The sequence below is a fragment of the Danio rerio genome, chromosome 12 (assembly GCF_049306965.1).
Source record: "Danio rerio strain Tuebingen ecotype United States chromosome 12, GRCz12tu, whole genome shotgun sequence".
NCBI lineage: Eukaryota > Metazoa > Chordata > Actinopteri > Cypriniformes > Danionidae > Danio > Danio rerio.
The window spans coordinates 25,448,092-25,464,284 of record NC_133187.1 but is presented as its reverse complement, the minus strand read 5'-3'; positions in this window follow the sequence as shown (position 1 = coordinate 25,464,284).

Genomic DNA, 16,193 nt, shown 5'->3' with positions numbered 1-16,193 from the left:
CCCGAAACAGAACACAAGGTAATGGGCTTTGGAGGACAATCAATCAGCTGTGATAGCTAGCATAGCTCCAGCCCCTTTAGCTCAATCATACACATACACAACTTGGCGTGGCGAACAGAGAGATTGTCTACCACTCAAGGTTTCAGTGCCTCTTGGCCAATGTGCTTCACCTTGGACTGTCTGCTCAGCTCTGATCTGGTTCACTTGGCATTTACAGCCTGTCAACTAGAAACTGTCAGACAGATTATTTAATTGGCTTCCAGTTAATCTGTAAATAGATCAAGGGGGCGCCTTTATACATATGAAGCAAGAAAACCTCTGCTTGACCAGATTACATTATCTACAGTATTTAAGATCATACAGTATCTACAGCAAACAATTGATTTAACCTGAATACCAAAGCAAATATAGACTCTAATTCCAAGTTTAGCTTTTCCTAATTTATAATACAAGCATAATAATTAACTATAGTTACAAAATAACACACATACGAAGTGTATCGGCCACAATCATCATTTTTGTACTAATTTAACAGCCCTTTGTCTATTATTTTTTATTTAATGAATGCTTACAAATATTTTAACTGCATAACGTAATGTAAATAGATATATTAACTAATTAAACCTTATTGTAAAATGTTTTTAAAAGACACATCTTTTCCATTGTGCACATTTATTTGTGCAATTCTAGGTTTAGAGGTTCATAATTTTGTTTTGGAGCTCTCCAACTATTTGTTTACATCCCAGTCATACTATTCTTAGATCTTGTTTCTTTAAAGCGTATTCAGACAGCACCATTTTTAATGCCTTATGCTATTTGCCCATTCATTTACATGACAATTGCATTTCGAAAGTCTAAAAGGCAGTCAACAAAGTCTGTAGATCCTTTATTGTGTTAGTAAACACAATGGATGGTTGCATGGTTGCATCCAAATGGTTGCATCCAAAATAACCTACTACTCGTGTATGTTCTACATTTGAATTTAAATTTACTACCATTAATGACCATTAGAAAAGTATATTTTCCTATGAATGTGAGATGTCTGAATGGGATTCAGACATACTGCATCTGCCATTTGTCATCACATGACTCAACCATCACTTCACTCTCATTTATGAATTCTCTTGTCTGGCATAGTGGGATAGTGTAGCGTCAATTGGTCATGCACTACCCAGAATACTCACACTACAACACAGAATCTCGCTGGTAGTATGTCATCTGTTCATACTACTTGGCTCACATACTGTTTTCATGTACAATATAGGGGAGTATGGAACTTTGGAAGCCACCATTGTGATTGTTTTTGTGTGTGGAAAATCTTAAAGGAAGAGCAATTCCCCTGAACACATCTCTAGTATGTTTTAGTAACAATAGGGCAATGTGTAGTGGGAGACGGTTTACAAACAGTTTACTTTGAGTTTAGTGCATAGTCATTAGCAACCTGTTAGCAAACTTTGGTAACACTTTAGTTTAGGTTACAAATCACAGTTTTAACAAACTATTAACTAACACTACTAGCTTAATAAATTACTAATTGAAGTATTACCCAAACGTCTTGCTATATAAATAATGTTAGCCAAAATTAAAGCAAAAATGAGAAATCTGTTATTATTTACTTGTTGTTTAAGTTTTTTTGAAGTTATTTTGAAGAATGTTGGAACCTGTAACTATTTACATCCATAATAGAAAAAAAAAACCATGGAAATCAATTGTTACATCTTTTTCCAATATTATTTATGATATACTCCTTTGTGTTCATTTATTCATTCATTCATTTTCTTGTCGGCTTAGTCTCTTTATTAGTCCAGGGTCGCCACAGCGGAATGAACCGCCAACTTATCCAGCAAGTTTTTACGCAGCGGATGCCCTTCCAGCCGCAACCCATCTTTGGGAAACATCCACACTAACATTCACACACACACACACACACACACACACACACACACACACACACACACACACGCACACACGCACACACACACACACACACACACACACACACACACACACACACATACACTATGGACAATTTAGCCAACCCAATTCACCTGTACCGCATGTCTTTATACTGTGGGTGAAACCGGAGCACCCGGATGAAACCCACGCGAACGCAGGGAGAACATGCAAACTCCAGACAGAAACGCCAACTGAGCTGAGGCTCGAATCAGCGACCCAGCGACCTTCTTGCTGTATGGCGACAGCACTACTTACTGCGCCCCTTTTGTATTCATGCATGGAAGCAAAATCTAATTTGGATGGAGCAAGTCAATAGTAAGTAAATAATAACAAAATTTTCATTTTTCATTTATTTAAGTGCTAAAAAAGTCGGCATTACATGAGAAAGTACATATTTTTAGGTGATAATGCATGAAATTGATTTCGCAAAGTAACCAAACCATAATCCATAATGTCTTTTCACACCTCCGTCATAGAAACTAACCACCCTTATACTCTCTAAGAACTATATTTTCTCTCAGTGCCATTTTCCAGGATGAATTTGCAGTTTGGGTTTTTTATCAGTGCTAAATATATTTGAGACTGAGAAAACAAAACAACCCTGCAGACAAATGTAAATGCCACTAAATTGTATTTGGCCAATTAGAACAAAGACCTCCTGTTGTGCTGGAAAAAGCTGATTATTCTGCTAATAGTTCTAGGAACTGTAAAAAGTTCATCTACAGTGAAAGCCCCCTTATAATAGCAAAACATAATCTTTGATTCAGCTTATATGAAGTGTATACTGCTAATACAAGAATCATTAATGATAGTTTATTTGCAGTCTACTTGTTTGCAATCTATTTTAACTTCCACTGTCATTTTATTGGTAGCCGGTATGGAATAAAATTTCTAATTGGAGCCTATACTTGATATTGGCACCCAACAACACAACACAACAGTGACATTCCATGCTGGTTTGTATTGACAGCCTTCAGTAAAAACTGTAATTGTGCAAACTAGCATAATATACAGTGTATATAAACCTTATGCAGTTTCGTGACGCAAGGCTGGAAGGATTCTGGAACTCATTTCATGCAGGTTTTTTAGATTTATTGAATCTTTGCTGGCTTTTTAGAGTGTGTTCACACCTAAAAGATTTAGTTTGAGTTAAATGAATTCTGGCATGCATGCTATGTTAGTGCAATTCATTTGAATAATTGTGAAAATTGCCAACCTTGGAGCACACCCCCCCAAAAAAGTACAGTGAATGATGAAAAAAAATTGACCGGTTACAAATGTTAAAAGAGATTTGACTGAAATATGTTCTCAACATGTACCAAAGACATCTAAACAAACCCAAAATAAAAACATGTACTCTTAAAAACAACAGAATTTAACCAAACACCCAAAAGTGTTTTAGAGGTGTGGTACGTTATTTTGCGTATGTCATAAAGATGTTTTTTTCTTTTTTGTTTTTTTTTAGTTTATTTATTTTTGTATAGTTTGGACCAAAAAAAAGAGACAATGTTAAAGATGTATTATTTTCTTTATTGGTTAGACCAAACTGCTAACTCACCTTACATTTACTAACAGCTACTCATACTCCCCTCATTAAATGTAATATCCAAAAGAGCATAAAAGAGGCACTGGAGTTTGCAGACTAACATAGCTTAGAGTACTGTGTCTACTCCATATATATCTTATTATTCTGGCAGACTGAATAAAACAAAATACAGACTTGTGGCTTTGAGTTGAAAAACATTGCTGGGGTTCGTTTAATTGCATAAAAGAAAGTTTCCAAAGTCAGTTCTTCTGGAATAAGCACCAGTGTTCGTAGACATATTCCTAACCTCCACTGAAATCAGAGTCTGCACGTTTTGGGTCCAAAGTGAACCTATAATTTAGACTGACTATTTTGGGGATTGCAGAGTGGCCTGTGGTGACTGGACTCATGCCACCTCACAGCCAAATACCAGGTCGTGAAGTTATCCATTCCTCAGAATTGTTTGACCGAAACGGGTTGACTGTCTCCACACTGATTGCTGTTGACACGCAAGTCTGTTAAAAAGGAAATTGAGAAACCATGGAGAACATTTCTGGGATATTTAGGCCTATTTGCATACAAAGTTAAGCAATGATTGAAATCTGCAAAGCTCTTATTGTTGACAGAACTGTGACACCGTAGAAACACATGGAAATCATTGCTATTTGACTGGAATTGGAGATTTAAATCATTTCTGTTAATGTGTTTACAAAACAGCCAGCGATTAATTACTTTCAAAGGCATTCGGCAATAGTGGAGCTTGTTATGCTGGAATATGCAGCTTGAATGTCCATCAGTGGAAAATGTGAAAGTCCTTTATCTAAATGAAGCAGGATACTGCTGCTGTCTGAAGAACAGACATTGTTCGCCACACATCTGTTATGGTGCTTCCATTTTTATCTCATGTACTCAATTTTTCCTTAAGGTTAAAAAAAAACGCTTGTGGGATGAGAAAAGGCCTTGATTTATGGCACAATAGACTGTTTGGCAACACAAACCGAATATACAGAATATACAGCATGGGTAAACCATTTTAAATGACAAAAATATCTAGCTATTGAATAAATAAATACACTGTTAATCATGGTTCACTTTTGAAGGATTTTACGGGAGATTATCAGTTTTATTTGTAGTATCCTTGTCGTTTTTATTATTATTATTATTATTATTATTAATATTAATAATAATAATAATAATAGTAATAATAATGTATGTTTACATTTTGTTCAACAGCCTAAATAAATGTTGTTATTAATTCATTTAACACATAAAAAGAAGAGAAATAATTTCAAGTCAGCAGCCAAGTTCAAAGTCAAAGATCCAATAAGATCCAGCTTTATTTATTTAATTTAATTATTATTATTTAATTATTTTTCATTAATTTAAATGACAAAATGAATCAATTGTCAGCATAAAGCAAATATAAAACTAATTAAAAAATGTACTAGAAAAATAAGTTTTAAAAAAGTCGCAATTTTTCTCCAAAAACATTTCTAAAGATGCCAGAAACTTGAAATTTGTTGGTAACAACCAAAGAAATCCATATATGCAAAGAAAATAATTGTAATTAGTGTACAAATCAAGTTATGCATAGTAAAATAAAATGGAGCAGGGAAAAACTATTGAACACATGAAGAAAGGGAGGTGTAGAAAGGCAGGGAAAGACCAGACAGCTTAAATCTCTCAGAAGATCTTCAACAACCCTCTGCCCCCTGTCATTGTAAATTAATATTTGCTGCTTCAGTCTACATTACTAGAATGATGAAAATGAAACCAGGGTGGACATTTCAGTAAGACAATGATCCAAAACACAGAAAAAGAAACTCTCAAATGGCTTCAGAGAAAGAAAATCAAGCTGCAGAATTGCCCAGCCAATCACCTGACTTGAATCCAATAGAAAATACTAAATAAAGATCAGATTTGATGGATGAGGCCCACAGAACCATCAACATTCTTACATTCTGTTCAAGTCTGTGTAAAACACCTGAGCAATTCATGTGACTTTATTTCCCATATGAGAGGCGTCTTTAAGCTTATATCACAAACAAGCCTTTTATATGAATTAATATGTTTCAGTAGTTCAGTACTTTCTCCTCCTGTCACTTCATTGTTATTACACATACCTCTTTTTTTCAGATTTTTTTTGTTATTATTTGTTTTATTTTTATGTTTGTGTTGTTTGGATTTTTTTGACATTCCATGTCAACATTCATTCATTCATTCATTTTTTTGTTGCCTTAGCCCCTTTATTAATCCGGGGTCGCCACAGTGGAATGAACCGCCAACTTATCCAGCACATTTTTACGCAACGGATGACCTTCCAGCTGCAATTCATCTCTGGGAAACATCCACACACTCATTCATACACACACTCATACACTACAGACAATTTAGCCTACCCAATTCACCTGTTCACTTTGGACTGTGGGGGAAACCGGAGCACCTGGAGTAAACCCAGGTGAACGGAGGGAGAACATGCAAACTCCACACAAAAACGCCAACTAAGCCAAGGCGAGCCAAGGTTTCAACCAGCGACCTTCTTGCTATGAGGCAACAGCACTACCTACTGCGCCACTGCGTCGCCTCCATGTCAACATCTCCTTTAGAAATATTATTCCCAGGAAAAAACATGACGTGTTTAATACTCATTTGCCCGGCTGAATGTTTGTTAATGTCCTATGAAAAGAAAGAAAAAAAAAGAAAAAAAAAGACTATCAATATTGTATTTTTAAAACTGAAATATGTAAATGTGAAGTTTTATTAAAAAAAATAAAAACCAGAGACACCAAATCTGAATGACCAAATTATCACACAAATAGTAGATAATCAAAATAGTTTTGAGCTATAAACACCAGCATCTGCCATGCATACTGTATACTAATCTTGACATCATAATTAACCCTTCTCCCATGCAACGCCTCATCATTCTCCATCTAGAAAATGACTGATGCCTTTGCTCCCACCTGTGCTGACAAAGAGCAATAAGTATATGCCTGAAGAGACGAATAGAAGTATCACTGCAGCCATAAAAAAAGCAGTGGGGGCGAGCCTGGGCTTTAGATCAGAGGCCAGAGGCTGGGTCTATAGTTTATATTTCCACCTCAGCTGGGGCATCTGGACATCATGTGGTAAGACGGACCACTGGCGTGGCAGAGGGCTTGCATTAAACATATGAGGATCATGTATAAGCCGTTCACCTCTGAACTGCCCGTGCGAACAGCTGCCAGCTGTTGATATTAGGACTCATGCTGATCTACTTTGATGTAGCACAAGCCCACAATCTCATACTGAGAACTTCTGTTCATAATGAAACACATCAGTGACTTGATGCATATCACACACCGTATTTTCAGTGCTGGTAGCAACAGATTATACGTAATCTGCATGATGTAATAGGATTTCAAAAATCACGTACTCAGTGTGAGATTATGCTACATTTAAAATGCTCACAATAAGATTTTAATAAATAAATATTTTGCGCGTCATGGTGGTGCAGTGGGTAGAACAGTCACCTTCCAGCAAGAAGATTGCTGATTCAAGTCTCGGCTCAGTCAGTTGGCATTTCTGTTGCAGTTTGCATGTTCTCCCCATGTTCGTGTGGGTTTCCTCCAGGTGCTCCGGTTTCCCCCACAAGTCCAAAGACAAGTGGTACAGGTGAATTGAATAAGCTGAATTGTCCGTAGAGTATGTGTCTGAATGGTAGTGTATAGGGGTTTCCCAGTGATGGGTTGCAGCTGGAAGGGCATGCACTGCGTAAAACACATGCTGGATGAGTTGGCGGTTCATTCCGCTGTTGCGACCCCTGACTAATAAAGGGACTAAGCCAAAAATAAAATAATTAAGTGACTGAATATTTCTCTCAAAATTATTCTGCCAATATATACATTTTTGCCGTATATGCAGTGCTGTATATAAATGAATGACATGTACAGTAATCTGTGTGATGTAATCAGATTCTAAAAACCGAGAACTTGTAATTAGATTATCAAGCAATTAAAAAACTCAATCAGATTATAATTAATGAATTCATCTCCTAATTATTCTGTCACAGTTCAACGTTTTTGACATATGCAGTGTTAACGGAGTACAGGTAATATGCGTAATTTAATTAGATTCTAAAAAAAGTAAGTGCTTGCATATTATACTGCATTGAATATACTCACAATCAGATTTTGATTAATACATTCATCTCTTTATTATTCTTGCAAATTTTTACATTTTTGACACACATGTCATGCTGGGGAGTAATGTATTCTGTGTGATGTAATCAGAAATAACAAATAAAAACCAAATATATATTCAATATATTCAAATATATATTTAAATATATTTTACATGCTTGCAGTACTGAGAAGTAATAGATTACATGTAATCTGCATTTTGTAATTAGATAATAATAATAATAATAATAATAATATATTTTATTTGTATAACACTTTTTCTACAGTAAACACATGCAACTCAAAGCACTTGGCAAACAACAAACAAACAAGCATTGTAAAATAAACCAAATAAACAAATTTATGGACAAATAAAGCAAAATAAACAAATATTTAAAATACTCAAATAAAAGCATACATCTACACGCATAAACAGTTGAAGTCAGATTTTTTGGCCCCTCTTTGAATTTTTTTCTTTTTTTAAACATTTCCCAAATGAAGTTTAACAGAGCAAGGAAATTTGTATGCCACAGTATGTCTGATAATATTTTTTTCTTCTAGTGAAAGTCTTATTTGTTGTATTTCGGCTAAAATAAAAGTAGTTTTTAATTTTTTAAACAACATTTTAAGGACAAAAGTATTAGCCCCTTTAAGCTATACTTTTTTTTTTGATAGTCTACAGAACAAACCAACAAACCTAACCACCTAGATAGCCTAATTAACCTAGTAAGGCCTTTAAATGTGACTTTAAGCTGTACAGAAGTGTCTTGGAACATATGTAGTTAAATATTATTTACTGTCATCATGGCAAATATAAAATACATCAGTTATTAGAAATGAGTTATTAAAACTATTATGTGTAGAAATGTGTTGAAAAAATCTTCTCTCCGTAAAACAGAAATTGGGAAAAAAATAAACAGCAGGGTTGTATGCATATATCTACACAATCACACACACATAGCCCTTACATATGCATATACATGCACAAACTGATCATGCAATCCCTGTACATACACCTACACAATATACATGTATACATAAAATGCATACACTTCACATACTATATTCACACACATTATATTCATGCAATTTTAAAAAGCTTTTAAAAACATGAATGCTGGGGGATTCTTTCACTTCGTTTGGGAGGCAATTCAAAATTAGAGCATAGTGACTAAAAGAGCTGCCACCAGATTGCATCAGATTTACAGAGTGAAATTTTAAAGTCCAGTGCTAGAAGAGCATAGCAAACGGCTTGGATTTTATCTTGATTAACAGTCAGAAATGTAAGAAGGTGTCAGGTTATGTGGTGCCTTATAAACTAAAAAAAGAATCTTAAAATTTATCCTTCATATTAAATTTTAAAATACTCATAAACTGTTTATAACGAATGAATACATATCCTAATCATCTCTACTCAGACTTTTTAATTAATCTTTTATATATGCATTGGTAGGTGACAGATAGACTCAGAAATTATAGTACAAATGCTGTCACTGGACGGTACACATTTTTATCCTAAAGCTACTCATCGGAGCCTAATAATTTTCATTCATTCATTCATTATCTTTTTGGCTTAGTCTTTTTAATAATCTGGGGTCGCCACAGTGGAATGAACCGCCAACTTATCCAGCATATGTTTTTTTATGCAGCGGATGCCCTTCCAGCCGCAACCCATCTCTGGGAAACATCCATACACACTCAGACACCACGGACAATTTGCCCTACGCAATTCACCTGTTACGCATGTCTTTGGACTGTGGGGGAAACTGGAGCACCTGGAGGGAACCCACGCAAACGCAGGGAGAACATGCAAACTCCACATAGAAACGCCAACTGACCCGGCCAAGGCTCGAACCAGCAACCTTCTTGCTGTGAGGCGACAGCACTACCTACTGCGCCACTGCATCTCCACCTAATAATTTAAAAAAAGGTAAATTATTGTAATGTTTAGGTATGTACCTAAACTGCACGCTCTACCAAATGGTTGACCATATAAATCATTAAATAATGACTGTTAAAGTAATTAAAAAAAAAAAGGCGATTTAGTATTCAAAAATGTTTTATTTGGTTATGTTTTGAAATAAATCAGTTTTACACTTATTTACACATATTTTCAGAGTTTTCATAGTATATACTCGTACTTATACCATAATTTGACATATCAACCATTTGGTAGAGGCTGATATTTTAGAAATGATGGGAAGTGTTGAAAAAAATGCATTCAGTGTAACTAGCAACAATAGGAGTTACGAAATGCAACCTCAAAAAAATGTCTTGGTGGGGCAGCTAAAGAGTTATCAAGTCATTTTGGACCCTTTAGATATAAATGTGTACCTACCAAAAAAAAAAATTCACAGACACACTATAACAAACACATCCCTATATTGTTGTCAGGTGTCAACTTTATGTGCAAAAATACTGCAATAATCAATTACAAATAATTAGATGTAATCAGAGTTATATAATTAGTTTCAATCTCTACAAAATTAAAAAGCAGTGGAATCTATTTACCCAATTAAGCCTCGATTCGGCTGTCTAATGCACACAGAGAGAGCAAAACAGTATAAAATGTCAAAAAGCTGACCTAGATCCTCAGCACACTTTGTCATGTCTTGTTAAGAGCACAGACACATTGAACTGAGAGCTAAGAGAGTGATCGAAGTCCTCGGGGATCCATCATCTGCCACCGTGAAATTCTGTGCCGGTGTACGGTATTACATAACTGCCATTTCACCGTGGAATATGAAAACCCAACCGCTGGCCTTCATAGACGAGCACTGAGCATCAAAATCATGTGTATGAAAATGTGCTATATGTTTATATGTAAAACAGACTCACTGAAATCAAAACACTGCATAATTATTCTGTCAAATGTTCAGTTTTTGACAATCTGTGCTGGGTAGTAATGTTCAAATACTCCAACATATCTGAAACTCAAATTGGATTTAAAATTTCTGCAAAATCATACGACTACAGCTTCCTTAACAAAAAATAAATAAATTAAAAAATAAAAAATGAACAAACAAACAAACAAAGAAACAAACAAACCTATAAATAAATAAATAAAAATTAAAAGAATCTCATAAGTTTCACATGTGCAGACATATGTTAAATTCAAATTACACATGAAATGATTTTGGGAGACTTTATGTGGAAAAAAAAGTGATCATATATTCACTTTTTCCTCAGGATCCACAGAGCTCCTGTACTAATCTCCATTTGAAACTAATGACCTCCAGCCTGTTGTGTCTTGCTTGTTGTCAATTGGTGTCTTTAATGTAAACTTAACTGAGCTTTATAATTGTCTCAAGGCAGAGTTCTTCTGTCAATGTCCTCCTTTGGTCCTATAATAGTAATACTGTTTCGAGTCACAAATAACTTGTTACAACTTCTAATACAGAAACATTTTTAAAAAAGGTTAATGATTTTTTTAAAAGGTCTTTAAACAGTACCCAGCAGGCACAGGATGTCAACATGACGTCAGATTGATGTTGTGCCTTAATTGTGTATTCTGTTTGGAAATAAAAATTGGGTTGACGTCAGAACCCAACATCAGGCTGACGTCAATGTCTAATGTCGGACAGATGTTGCATTTTGGTTACTTTCCAACGCAACCTAAAACCAACCAAATATCAATGTCTAATGATGTTACAGCTGGACGTTACCAATATGACATCTATCAGACATTGGATTTTGGTAGCCATACCTGATGAATAAATGTCAGTATTTTACATCAATATGACATTGGTTTAAGATGTTGACTTGATGTAAGATTTTTGTCACTTTTTTTTGTTGTTATTGGACGTCAAAATAACATTGTCCTTAAAGGCTGGCAACTTAAATCTAACCTAGTATAAAAAACGTAAACACAATTATCCCAATGGTGAACGGGAAGTCTGGAACTGGACCATTGGCCACGTGTCAGTGGCTGATTTCAAAATCCTTCCTGTTTTTATAGGCAAGAATTGCTGATCATCTGACAGCAGTTAGGCCTGATGCAAGCACAGATGGCTATCAGGCTGACCACCAGACAGCACAGATCAGTTAATATAACTTACACAGACTCCACCTGCCAATAGACTATATAATATTACAGTAAAAGCCATAAAACAGGGAGGTTCCCTAATACAATTATGATAGAAAGAAACAAAATCCAGTGAATATATGTTATGAGTTTTCTCCTTGGATTCTAAAATACTTGCAATGTTTTCTTAAATTATTGTTGGGCTTCAATAAGCAGCATAAACTAGAGTATCGGGATGTGTGCAAGAGAAAAAAATAACAGAAATATAACTGCAGACAAATTTGTAATAATAAGACACAGGCTTACAAAGTCAAAGTGAAAACATGTCTTTTCTGCATTGCAACACAACTGGTAAAATAATGACTTCTTTATAGGGATGCACGGATATCAAAAGTTTAGGAAAACACAGATGATTTCATTTTAAGTCTGAGGAAGGAGAAATAATTAATATAATTATTTCCCCAAAGCTATTTTTACTTCAAGTAAAAAAAAAATTAATGAGAAACCTAAAATAAGATTTTTATAAAATATATTAAATTAAACTAGTATATTCATTTACAAGAGAACTGGTTGATAATATTAAAATATTATTTAATGTTGAGAAGTGCAGCCTCAAAATACGAATTAATGGTAACTAATAGGGAAATGAAAAAACAAAATAGGTATGATCATCCATTCTTTTGCATATTTTTATATCACGTATTACATAATTATTTAAAAAAAGTACAGGTCAGATGTTGTCACACTGAATTTTGAGATTTTCTCAAAGGTTATTTGAAAATTTTTATTTGACAATCAGAGGTGTGTTTCCCAAACAACGACTTAACTCATGGCTGAACTATCATAGGACGATGCATTGTTTGGGAAATGAATGATGAAGTGACGAGTGTTTCCCCAAAACCGTAGTTTCTCTGTCGCAGATCCATGTAAGTTATAACATCCATAATAATGCTCTAAACAGGGTGGTAACAACTTTTTTTTTTTTTTGAGAAAAAAACAAACAAACTTTTTTTTGTATCTAATTATATTGTTTACAGACACACGCACTTTTAAAAAATCCAATATTAGTTTTGGTAAAAACATGCACTCCTTTTCTATATTAACTGAAATATAGGCCTATGTAAAGGGCACATATAGGGCCAAATAAAATTGAGAATATTCCATATTGCCAAAACATAAAAACCACTTTGCTAACACTAATCTCATACTGTATATAATAATCATAAAAATTTTTAATGGTTGTAATTTACAGTAAACTATTTATTAAGTAATGATAATAATAATAATAATAATAATAATAATAATAATTTTTATTATTTTATTAGTATAATTAAGTAGGATATAGTATATTTATTTATTTATTTGAAAAGTCTACTTTTACAATTTGACATTCAAACCACTGCAGAAATGTTCTAACCAGCAGGTCCATGTCATATACAGTAGGCTAAGATATATTTCTTAATAAATAACCTACTATAAATAAAAAGCATTAACGGATGGTAAATATTTTTGTTTTCACAAGGTTTGGAGACGTAATGTAAATTCCGCTTTTAAATATTAGGTCACCTATAGCTTTCATCATGAGCCACAGCTAAGGTCAAAATGGCATAACTGTTTACATAGTGCACTGCGAGGGAACGCAATTGTCAATAACTAAAACTAAACTGTAAAAAATACTTTGAAAGCAAATTACACCTGAGAAAGATTAATGTCATGTTATTTTCATCCGCTTATCCAGGGCCGGGTCCCGGGGACTTCCCTCTCCCCAGACACTTCCTCCAGCTCCTCCGGGGGGATCCCGAGGCGTTTCCAGGCCAGCCAAGAGACATAGTCCCTCCAGCGTGTCCTGCGTCTTCCTCGAGGCCTCCTCCCAGAGGGACATGCCTGGAACACCTCCCTAGGTAGGCGTCTCATCCAAAACAGATGCGCTAGCCACCTCAGCTGACTTCTCTCAATGTGGAAGAGCAGCGGCTCTACTCCGAGCTCCTCCCGGGTGACAGAGTTCCTCAACCTGTCTATAAGGGTACGTCCTGCCACCCTGCAAAGGAAACTCATTTCGGCCAGTTGATTTTGTCCTTTCGGTCATGGCCCAAAGCTCATGACAATAGGTCAGAGTAGGAACGTAGACTGTAAATCAAGAGCTTTGGCTTTTGGCTCCTTCTTTACCACAACGGACTAGTCAATCTCATGGCCCATCCTTCCCTCACTCAAGAACAAAAGCCCAAGCTACTTGAACTTCTACACCTGGGGTAGGGATTTTCCTCCAACATTGAAATGGCAAACCACCTTTTCCCGGTGGAGTACCATGGCCTCAGACTTGGAGGTGCTGATTTTCATCCCAGCCGCATCACACTGTGCAGCAAACCCCCCTAGTGCATGCTATGTTGGAGTAATGGATTTGTAAAACGCAAAATCAACTAACTATGTTTGTAACAAAAGAATTTGCCATAGTTGGCTAACGATGTTTTTGGGAAACACACCCTTCATTATCCTTTCTTTAGACATAATTTTTGTACATTTAATTTTTTAATGGACAAAAGGAAACCTTCAAATTTTAACCTTTATATCCTATACATACAGTATGTTACATTTCTCATGTTGTGGTCCAGTTGATTTGCTCAAGTAAACAGATTGCAATTCCATTTGATGACGGTTTAGGAGATTTTGTGTTAAAACTCAGAACATGCCCTAAATATATTGTCATGGAAAAACAGCTTCATTTCATGGTTTAATTTCATTTACATGCATGCCACAACCATTTTATGAGATTTTAACAAGTGTGCAGTGTGTGTGTGTGTGTTTGTTTGTCTGGTTCATGGCCTTTGTTTGTGTGCTTTGACATATTGGTGAAAAAAAGCATGATGTTTACAAGGCAGTCTGAGCTTCAGTACCACCGCACTGTTAAAACACACTCACCTCCTCTTTCAACTCAAAAACCTATTAACAAGTGAACACATACACACACTTTCACACAGTAAATCTGGAGACTGTTAGCAGACTGTGAAATACAAACGTAAAACCCTACATTTGTGTGTGTGTTTGTGTGTGTGTGTGTGTGTGTGTGTGTGTGTGTGTGTGTGTGTGTGTGTGTGTGTGTGTGTGTGTCTTTGACTCTTGTCAGCAGAGAATGCTATATCAGACACAAAATCTAACTCAAGACTTTTGCAAAGCAATTTTAATATTTAATCTTTAACACTTGAACTATCAGGATTCTATAACTAATGGTCATGGTTGTCAGTCTGACCATTCATTATTTTCGACTGTACTGAATTACAGTTTTATCATGCCATATTTACATTTGAAGCTTTTATTGAGTTGTTAGAATCAGCTTTGGATGTTTATCATAACAGGGTGACGCGGTGGCGCAGTAGGTAGCGCTCTTGCCTTACAGCAAGAGGGCGCTGGTTCGAGCCTCAGCTGGGTTAGTTAGCGTTTCTGTGTGGAGTTTGCATGTTCTCCTCGCATATGTGTGGGTTTCCTCCGGGTGCTCCAGTTTCCCCCACAAGTCAAAAGACATGCGGGACAGATGAATTGGGTAGGCTAAATTGTTCGTAGTGTATGAGTGTGAATGAAAATGTATGGGTGTTTCCCAGTGACAGGTTGCAGCTGGAAGGGCACCTGCTGCGTAAAACATATTCTGGATAAGTTGTTGGTTCACTGTGCTGTTGCGAGCCCAGATTAATAAAGGAATGAATGAATGCTTATCATAACATTTAATGAAGTCATTACCCTAAAATATTATCATTTTTGTGTTATGTTATGTTATTGGCCTCTAATTGTGAATACATTACTTGTGTATGAGTTTTATTTTATTTGAAATTAAAATAACAATGTTAGAATGAAAAACACAATTATTAGAAAAAAAGTGTGTGCATTAGTTATGATTTTTTTTAATCTATTAAATTACAAATTATATTAAAACTGTCAAAAGACAGCCTCAGTACTTCTCAAGATAACCACAACAATAACTATACTACATAATGAAAAAAGAACTAACAATGAATGAGTAACATCATCTAAGAAGTATCAAAGTATCAAAAAAGAGACTCAAAACAAATATATTTTGTGCCTAATTAATGCATATCTTATATACGAGCATGTAATAAGTCCTTCTATTCAATATATAAGGCACCTAAAAAGTTCTAGCATCTAAAAAATTACTAATATATTTTTTATATCTAATTAATAGTATCAATATCTAATATGTACCAGCATTTCATGAATTCGAAATAGACCTCAAATATAATAAATGAGTATCAGTATCTAACAAATAGGTAAGAAATAACTGAGGCTGGGCTGTTGAATTATTTGAAATAAGGCATAGCGAAGGTGGTAATGTGGCCATGATGCATAGTGGTTACCACATTTAAATACATTGATCAGATCAGACCAGTTTTTTTCCTCAAACAGCTCTCGAGTGTGGTAATTTTTTTGTCCATGTCATTCAAAGCCTTTAGTTTTCTGTTTTTTCTTTTTTCTTTTGGTCATAGACTGAAATGACAGAAATCAATTGGCATATTGATTTACA